Source organism: Mustela putorius, unplaced genomic scaffold, assembly GCF_011764305.1.
Source record: "Mustela putorius furo isolate JIRA1106 unplaced genomic scaffold, ASM1176430v1.1 tig00001075_pilon_pilon_pilon, whole genome shotgun sequence".
NCBI classification, from domain to species: Eukaryota; Metazoa; Chordata; class Mammalia; order Carnivora; family Mustelidae; genus Mustela; species Mustela putorius.
In genome coordinates this window covers 3,927,108-3,936,563 of record NW_025421560.1, presented here as the reverse complement: position 1 = coordinate 3,936,563, position 9,456 = coordinate 3,927,108, and the positions used below count along the sequence as shown (strand labels likewise).

Genomic DNA, 9,456 nt, shown 5'->3' with positions numbered 1-9,456 from the left:
GTCCTCAGTTTTCTGTCCTGTCTGGGGAGACCGCTGGCCTCGTTGGCCTGTAGAACACCCCCCCCTCAAGGACCTAGGGTTCCATTCACTGTGATGAGTCAGAGGCCTGGCCGAGTTCTGGGGAAGCATTGAGTCCACGTGCACGCGTGGCAGCTGGCGGAGGACATGCAATCCTTCATTCCAATTGCTTGGGGAACAGGACTGGCTCCCCAGGGCCTCTCCACATGGGCAACTGGCCCAGGATTGCAGGAGGTGGGATGGTTCTGGGGGGACTCTGTGGCCCGGTGAACTGAATACTGTGAGGGCAGGCCCTCTGTTTTGATCATTTTGGTCTAGCATCTAGCACGTGGTGCTCAAGACCCAAGAACTGTTTGTGGGAAGAGCGGGGATAGGATAGAAGGAAAGCCTTCTCTGGAATTCCTTCCTTGAAACAGAATCCTCGTGGCCTCACATCAAGTCCTGTTCCCTGTAGCTCACTCGTATTTCCATCAAGCACTTGGACGTGTCTTAAATGGGTTCCGGGCACAAAACAGGGCTGGCTCATCTCCCGTGGCGCTCTGGTCCCCTGCTGAGAGATCTCCATTCCCACATGCCCCTTGAGCACCTGTGCCCTTCCCCTTCCTGGACAGTGTGCTTGGCAGGGGTCAGTGAGGCAGATCCTGAGGGGCTCAGAGACGCAGAAATCTAGACCCGACCATGGTTTTCAGAATGCTGAGTTATCATTTCCTTTACCTGTACAAGCAGGCTGATGGGTGGGTGGGTGGGGGTCCTCCTGGTAGGAGCGGGGTCAGCATGACTGGATCACAGTGCCCCAGAACAGAGACAGATGCCAAGGATAACTGTTCTTATCCCAGCCACCTTGAAGTTGTTTCATAGGAAATGAATATTAAAGTATTTAACTTTTATATTTAAGTGTGAAATGAAAAAGGGTGGCTTCCCTTTATAGGAATTTGAAGACTTAGAGGTCAGCTGGTGCTGTGGACGGCATACAGGTTTGTGTCCCAGCCCCCCACCCCGCCAAATCCATATGTTAAAAATCTAATCCTTAATGAGATGGTGATCGAAGGTAGAGCTTCTGGGCGGTGATGAGGTTAAGAGCCAGAGCCCTCCTGAGTAAGCTTAGTGCCCCTAGAGAGGAGACCCCACAGAGCTCCCTCGCTCCTTCCACCATGCAAAGAAGACACAGCAAGAAGGCACCATCTGTGAACCAGGAAGCAGGCTCTCAGGCAGCATCTCTGAGTGCCTGGACCTTGGGTTTTCCCAGCTTCCAGAGCTGTGAGCAATAAACGTTTGTTGTTAAGAAGCTTCCTAGTCTGTGGTATTTTGTTACAACAGCCCAAGTGGACTAAGCCACAGCCCTACCAAACTCATACAATAACTTTATTTCCAAGGGAATCGGATTACGGTGAAATCTCTCAGAGATCGCTAAGTGTGTGCGTGTGCGTGTGTGCGCACGTGTGGCATGAGCGCGCGGCAGCGGCATTTCGGTGTCCTATGCACAGACATCCTTTGTCATCCTCCAAGTGGTCTGGGGAAGGAATCAGATAAACTTGGAGAACTTCAAGTTCGAGGTTCTGTGTCTAGCCTTGGAACGCTCAAAGGCCTCCCCAGCTGTTCTGTGTTCAGATGTGGCTTTCAAGAAGTGGGAGGGTGGTTGGAGCTGCTCCTGGATGTCTCTGAGCCTCTTGAGGGACACTCTGCATGAGAAACCATCTCTTCCCTGGCTGCAGCAGATGCCATGCTGCTGAAGGCCAGCGGCAAAGCCGGAAGTAGAAATAGGAAGAAGGATTCTGAGCCCAGAAGTAAATCCTCATGCATGTGTTCAACTAATTAATATTTGATAAGGGAGCCGAGAACACCCAATGGGGAAAGGATAGTCTTCAGCACAGGTGTTGGGAGAGCTGGAAAAGCACATGCAGAAAAATAAAGTTGGACTGCTATCTTCCACCACTCGCAAAAATTAACTCGAGATGGATCATAAGACCCAAAGCTAATATTCCCAGAAGAAAACATAAGGGAGGGGCGCCTGGGTGGCTCAATGGGTTAAGCCTCTGCCTTCAGCTCAGGTCATGATCCCAGGGTCCTGGGATCCAGCCCCGAATCCGGCTCCCTGCTCGGCAGGGAGCCTTGCTTCCCCCTCTCTCTCTGCCTGCCTCTCTGCCTACTTGTGATCTCTGCCTGTTAAATAAATAAATAAAATCTTAAAAAAAAAAAAAAAGCAAACATAGGGGAAAAACTCCTTGACATCAGTTTTGACAATAATTTCTTGGCCATGCACCAATGAAAACAAAGCAAAACTTGACAAGTAGGATGCATCAAACTTAAAGTCTTCTGCACAGCAAAGGAAACGGGTTGACAATATGGAAAGACAACCTACAGAATGGGACAAGACATTTGCAAACCATGCACCTGATAAGGGTTAATATCCAAAATTTATAAAGGATTCATACAATTCAATGACCAAAAACATCCCCTAAACAATCTGATTAAAAAATGGGCAGAGGGGGCGCCTGGGTGGCTCAGTGGGTTAAGCCACTGCCTTCGGCTCAGGTCATGATCTCAGGGTCCTGGGGCTCTCTGCTCAGCAGGGAGCCTGCTTCCTCCTCTCTCTCTGCCTCCCTCTCTGCCTACTTGTGTTCTCTGTCAAATAAATAAATAAAATCTTTAAAAAAAAATAGGCAGAGGAACTAAAGAGATGTTTTTCCAGAGAAGACATCCAAATGGTCAACACGTACATGAAAAGATGTCCCGTGTCACTCATCGTCAGGGAAATGCAAACCAAAACAACGATGAGATATCAGCTCACACCTGTCAAAATGGCTAGGATCAAAAAGACAAGAGAGAACAAGTGTTGGTGAGGATGTGGGGAAAAGGGAACCCTTGCACACTGTTGGTGGAAATGGGAATTGGTTCAACCATCGTGGAGATTCTTCAAGAAAATTCAAAATACAATATGATTCAGCAGTTCCGTTTCTGGGTATATACCCAAGAGAAATGAAGAGGATACTGAAGAGGTATACACAATCCCAGTTTATCATAACATTTTTTTTTAAAGATTTTATTTATTTATTTGACAGAGAGAGATCACAAGTAGGCAGAGAGGCAGGCAGAGAGAGAGAGGAGGAAGCAGGCTCCCTGCTGAGAGAGAGCCCAATTCAGGACTTGATCCTGGGACCCCGAGATCATGACCTGAGCCAAAGGCAGCGGCTTAACCCACTGAGCCACCAGGTGCTCCTTATTGTAACATTTTTAACAGTAGTCAAGATACAGAAACAAGCTATGTGCCTGTCAACAGATGAATGGGTAAAGAACCCCTCCCCCCCCACATTATTCTTCATGAGAAAGAAGGAAATCCTGCCATTGTCCACAACAAGGATGGACCTTGAGGACAGTATGCTAAGTGAAATAAGTCAGGGGAAGACTCATAATGTATAATATCACTTATTTGTGGAATATAAAAATGCCAAACTCATGTAAACACAGTAAAAAGTTGGCAACCAGGGCTTGGGGGTGGTGTGGGGGAATAGGAGAGAGGCTATTTAAGGGTATAAACTTGCTAGTAGCAGATAAATAAGTTCCAGAGATCTAATCAGATGGTATAGTGAATATAGACAACAGTATTGCATGTGTTTATCAAGCTTGCTAGGAGACTAGATCTTAATTGTTCCTATCATAAAAAAGAAATCATAATTATGTGACATGGTAGAGGTGCTAAATACAACGGCAATCATGTTACAGTACGTAAATGTATCCAATCACCATGTTGAATGCCTTAAACTTACATAATATTACATGTCATGTGCATGTCAAATACATTATAAATAAAAAAGGTGTATTCCGTACACTTGGCATACAGCTCCCAAAGTGCAGAAATCCAGGGCCCTCGTTTTCCCCCTGAACTGTGACCCTGACAGTTCTCCAGGAGCTCAGCATCCCGGCCATCTCCTAGTCCCCAGACATAACAGCCACCATGGCGGAGTCACATACTGTCCTTGCCCCAGCTGTGGGATCCTCAGTAGATGGGCGTAAGTCTGGTGACAGGAGCTGTGGGAATGCAATCACTCTGAGGTTGAAGAATGTCCTTCAGCGTGCACAAATGTTTGTTGTGCCTCCGCTTTGCATCAGACTCGTGCGGTACACTTTTATGTTTATCCCATTGAGTCCTTGTGGTGATCCTGTGAGATAGGAATTCCCTTCTCCATTTAAGAGATGAGGAGACCAAGGCTCCCAGGGGCAAAGGACACAGCTAGAGGGGCCCCAGCGGCTCTAGAATCTCCACCCTTTGGCATCAAGGGTAGTTCGTGTGCATCACCTTGTATGTTACTGCGGTGTTCAGGTGCTCAAACGTTTGGTCTGCTTCCTTTATCCTTTGCAATCTGCATTGTGGACTATGTCCCTGTGTCCTTGAGTGTAGAGCCTGCTGCTGGGAGGAGATGGGAGACCATGACCTTGTTGGAGCCTGGGTAGGGTTCCAGGGAGAGTGACAGGTTCAGCAAACAAAAATGCAAGATGCCCAGTTAGAGTTGAACTTGAATTTCTGAGCAACAGTGAGTACTTTCATTTTTTTTTTTTAAAGATTTTATTTTTTTATTTGAGGGCAAGAGATCACAAGTAGGCGGAGAGTCAGGCACAGAGAAAGGAGGAAGCAGGCTCCCCGCTGAGCAGAAAGCCTGATGCGGGGCTTGATTCCAGGACCCTGAGATCATGACCTGAGCTGAAGGCAGAGTCCTAAACCACTGAGCCATCCAGGCGCCCCAAGTACTTTCATTTTAATATAACTATGTCCTATACAATTTTTAGGGTATACGTACGCTAAAACAGTATTCCCTTGTTTATTTAAAATTCAGATTTAACTCTGGATCTCGTGAAGCTTGCGGCTGGTCTAACGCCGAAGAAGCCTCTGTTTGCAGAGGCCAGGACTCGATGCCACTTTGCTCACGGGCTCTGAGGGCTCCCCCTGTTCTTCCCGAAGGCTCCACCATCGCCACTCAAGCTTTCAAACTGGCCACTTTGGCAAAATCTAACCAGCCGTGTTTTGTCTGGCTGACGTGATGTTGATTAAAAAAAAAAAAAATTATTTATTTATTTGAGGCGGGTGGGGGTTGGTGGGCAGAGCACGGGAGACAATCTCAAGAAGACTTGCCAGTGAGCGTGGAGCCCAGCGTGGGGCTCGACCTCATGACCCTGAGGTCACGACCTGAGCTGAAATCAAGAGTCAGAGTGTTAACCAATGGAGCCACCCAGGTGCTCTGGGCATGATGCTGATTTTTAAAAAACTGGTCAATTTTTGAAAACCAGGAGTTTCTACATGCCCATCTAAATGACATCCTTTTGGGACGCCTGGGTGGCTCAGTTGGTTAAGCAGCTGCCTTTGGCTCAGGTCATGATCCCAGCATCCTGGGATTAAGTCCCACATCGGGCTCCTTGCTCAGCGGGGAGCCTGCTTCTCCCTCTGCCTCTGCCTGCCATTCTGTCTGCCTGTGTTCGCTCTCTCCCCCTCTCTCTCTCTGATAAATAAAAAAAAAAAAAAAAAAAAAAAAAACTTAAAAAAAAAAATAAATGACATCCTTTTAAAATTGTGTTTTAATTCCCGCGTAGTTAACAGTCAGTGTTGGTTTCAGGTGTACAGTGTAGTGATGCAACAGTTCCGTAACATCCTGTGCTTGTCGTAAGTGCGACTCCTTAATCCCCACCACCCAAGTTGCCCACCCCTCCGCCCGCATCCCCTCCAGTAACTGGCTGTATGTTTTCTATAGTTAAGAGTCTGTTTCTTGGTTTGACTCTCTCTTTTTTCCCCGTTTCTTGTTTGTTTTGTTTCTTAAATTTCACATATGAGGGAAATCATATGGTATTTGTCTTTCTCAGACTGATTTCGCTTAGCATGATACTCTCTAGCTCCATCCATGTTGTTGCAAATGACAAGATTTCATTCTTTTTATGGCTGAGTAATGCTCTGTTGTATGTACACACCATGTCTCCTTTACCCATTCGTCTGTTGATGGACGCTAGGGCTGCTTCCATAACTTGGCTATTGTAAATAATGCTGCTGAAAGCTCAGGGGTGCATGTATCCCTGAATTTGTGTGGTTTTTTGTTTTTTGTTTTTTGGTTTTTTTTTTTTTTGGCAAATATCTAGTAGTGTGATTACTGGATTGTAGGGTATTTCCATATTTAACTTTTAAAAAATTATTTATTTAAACAAAAGATTTGTAAAGTAATCTCTACACCCAACGTGGGGCCCAAACTCACAACCTTGAGATCAGGAGTCGCATGTTCTACCCATTGATCCAGCCAGGTGCCCGCCCCCACCAACTGTTTTTTTTGAACCGCCCCCTTGGGCTCAGGTCATGATCTCAGAGTCATGAGATTGAGGTCTGCCTAGGATTGTGGGCTGAGTGTGGAGCCTGCTCAAGATTCTCTGTCTCCCTAGGGGCGCCTGGGTGGCTCAGTGGGTTAAAGCCTCTGCCTTCGGCTAGGGTCGTGATCCCAGGGTCCTGGGATGGAGCCCCTCATGCGCTCTCTGCTCAGCGGGGAGCCTGCTTCCTCCCCTCTCTCTGCCTGCTTCTCTGCCTGCTTGCAATCTCTGTCAAATAAATAAATAAATAAATAAATCTTTAAAAAAGAAAAAAAGATTCTCTGTCTCCCTCTACCCCCTTACCCCACCCCCACTTGCACATGCTCTCTCTCTCTCTCTCTTTCTCAAATAGATAACTAAATAACTAAATAAATAAATGAAATTAAAGGGGTGCCTGGGTGGCTCAGTGGATTAAGCCGCTGACTTTCGCTCAGGTCATGATCTCAGGATCCTGGGATCGAGCCCCGCATCGGGCTCCCTGCTCAGCAGAGAGCCTGCTTCTCCCTTTCCCTCTCTCTATGCCTACTTGTGATCTCTCTCTCTCTGTCAGATAAATAAATAAAATCTTAAAAAAAATTAAAGACAAGCACCCCCTATTTTTAACTTTCTGAGGAAACTCTGTACACTTTCCACAGTGGCTACACATCCTTGCCAATACTTGCCGTATTTTGTTATTGATTTCAGCCATTCTGACATGTGTGAGGTGGCATCTCCCATGGTTTTGATTTGGAACTCCCTGGTGATCAGTGATGTTGAGCACCTTTTCCTATGTCTGTTGGCCATCAGGATGTCTTCTTTGAACAAATGTCTGTTCATTTGTTTGCCCATTTTTAATTGGATGATTTGTTTCCTAGATGTTGTGTTGTTCTTCATATATTTTGGATACTAATCCTTTATTGAATATGTCATTTGCAGATATCTTCTCCCATTCAGTAGGTTGCCTTTTAGTTTCGTTGATTGTTTCCTTCAGTGTGCAGGAGCTGTTTATTTTGACATAGTCCCAATAGCTTATTTTTGCTTATCTTTCCCTTGCCTCAGGAGACACACCTAGAAAAATGTTGCTATGGCCAGTGTCAGAGAATTTACTGCCTGTGCTCTCTTCTAGGACTTTCATTTCAGGTTTTAAGGTCTTTCATCCATTTTATTTTTTATGTATGGTATAAAAATAATCAGTTTTCCAAACACCCGTTGTTGAAGAGACTTTTTCCCATTGGATATTCTTTCCTGTTTTGTCAGAGGTTAATTGACTATATAATCGTGGGTTTATTTCTGGGTTTTTCTGTCTACTTTTGTGTCAGTACCATACTGTTTTGATTCCCACAGCTTTGTAATGTAACTTGAAGTCTGGAATTGTGATGCCTCCAGTTTCGGTTTTCTTTTTCAAAACTGCTTTGGCAAATTCAGAGTCTTTAAAAATATGGAATGTTTCCTGAATTTGCATGTCATCCTTGGGCAGGGGCCAAGCTAATCTCTGTATCACTCCAATTTTAGTGTATATGCTGCCGAAGTGAGCACTAAATTTCTGACTTTTTTAAAATTTCAAGTTTTTATTTAAGTTCAAATTAGTTAACATATATGGCAAAATTGGTTTCAGGTGTAGAATTCAGTAATTCACCGCTAACATATAATACCCAGCAGCACTCATCACAGGTGCCCTCCTTGACACGCATCACCCATTTAACCCATCCCGCATCCCCCCAAAATCAAATCTGCCATCTTGAGCGTCCAAGACCACACGGCAGCAGTCATCTGCAGCCAAGTCCTGGCATCCCTCTTAGACAGGGCATGCACTTGCCAGTTTGCCCCACTCCCATCCCCATCCTGTGGTTGCTCCTGCCCAACTATTCACTTCTATCTGTCTAGCCCCAACAGGCATTGAGGGTTTTTTTTGTTTTGTTTTTGAAGATTTTATTTATTTATTTGACAGAGGGAGAGAGAGAGAGAGATCACAAGTAGGCAGAGAGGCAGGCCGGGTGCGGGGGGGAGGGAAGCGGGCTCCCCACTGAGCATAGAGCCCGATGCGGGGCTCCATTCCAGGACCCTGAGATCATGACCTGAGCCAAAGGCAGAGGCTTAACCCACTGAGCCACCTAGGCGCCCAGGCATTGACTTTTTGACTTCTGATCTATACTATGTGCCAAAAAGTCTACTTCTTCCAGTGACAACAAAAATACCAAGCGTTTTCATCGGACTGCCTCCACCCATTACTCCCATTTTATCCCATCTCCCTCCCTGTCCCCTCCCTCAGTGCTCCTGGTGACCATGCACTGGCTGTTGGTTGTCCCCTCCTCCCAAGCAATGCCAGCCTGACCCCAGAAGGCCTGGCCACGGGCATGGCTCCCTTCGAGATGGCCCTACGAAGCCCTCCCGACTCTCCGAATCCCTCTGTCACACACACAATCACACGGCCGCTTACTGGAATTTCTTCATTGTATACAGATTAAGAAATGGAAAATGTGACACTCAAGAATCACATGCAATGAAAACTGTGTAAAACTGTGACTAGAACTCAGGCAACAGGGACGTGGGAATTTCTCACCAAACCACGTGCTGTGTGTGAGGATCTTGCCTCAGTGCCTCTCACATCTCCACCGCAGGGCATCGTGCCATATGCGAGATGAGCTCTCGGACTGATTGATTGATTACTCACTCGGCGCTCCTGGCAAAGCAGTCCTCACTCTGCTGAACAAATTATCTTTATGCATTGCAGTCTCTAGAGCTAAGATGAGGGGGAGCTCACTGTGATCTTCAAGTCATTCAGCAACATCTTGGAACCACTGGACATGATACAAGGATCCATGAAAAATGGCCCCTGTCGGCACATGGAAAGGAAGGGGGAGAAAGCAGGAACTCTGAGCCACCGTGCTAAGGATCTTTATTTTATTTTTTTACTCCCTGCAGTCAAATTTTGCTCAGTGCCTGTTTTAATAAATAAAGTTTTATTGGAACACAATCAGACATTCATGCTACAATGGCAGGGTCGAGTGCTTGCAGCAGAAGCTATAGGGTCTGCTGATCCTAAAATATTTATTGTCTGGCTCTTTATAGGAGAAATTTCCTGAACCTTGATGTCAACCATTCATCAGCCCTCAAAGGTGAGTA

The 9,456-nt window shown here is 46.1% G+C and overlaps 1 non-coding gene across 1 annotated transcript; it reads right to left on the bottom strand.

Moving 5' to 3' along the window:
• Positions 1-7,765: 7,765 nt before the first annotated feature.
• LOC123393921 lies at positions 7,766-7,869 on the bottom strand. The gene has a single exon (XR_006608759.1). It is a non-coding gene; the product is annotated as a U6 spliceosomal RNA (small nuclear RNA).
• Between the last annotated feature and the right edge of the window lie 1,587 nt (positions 7,870-9,456).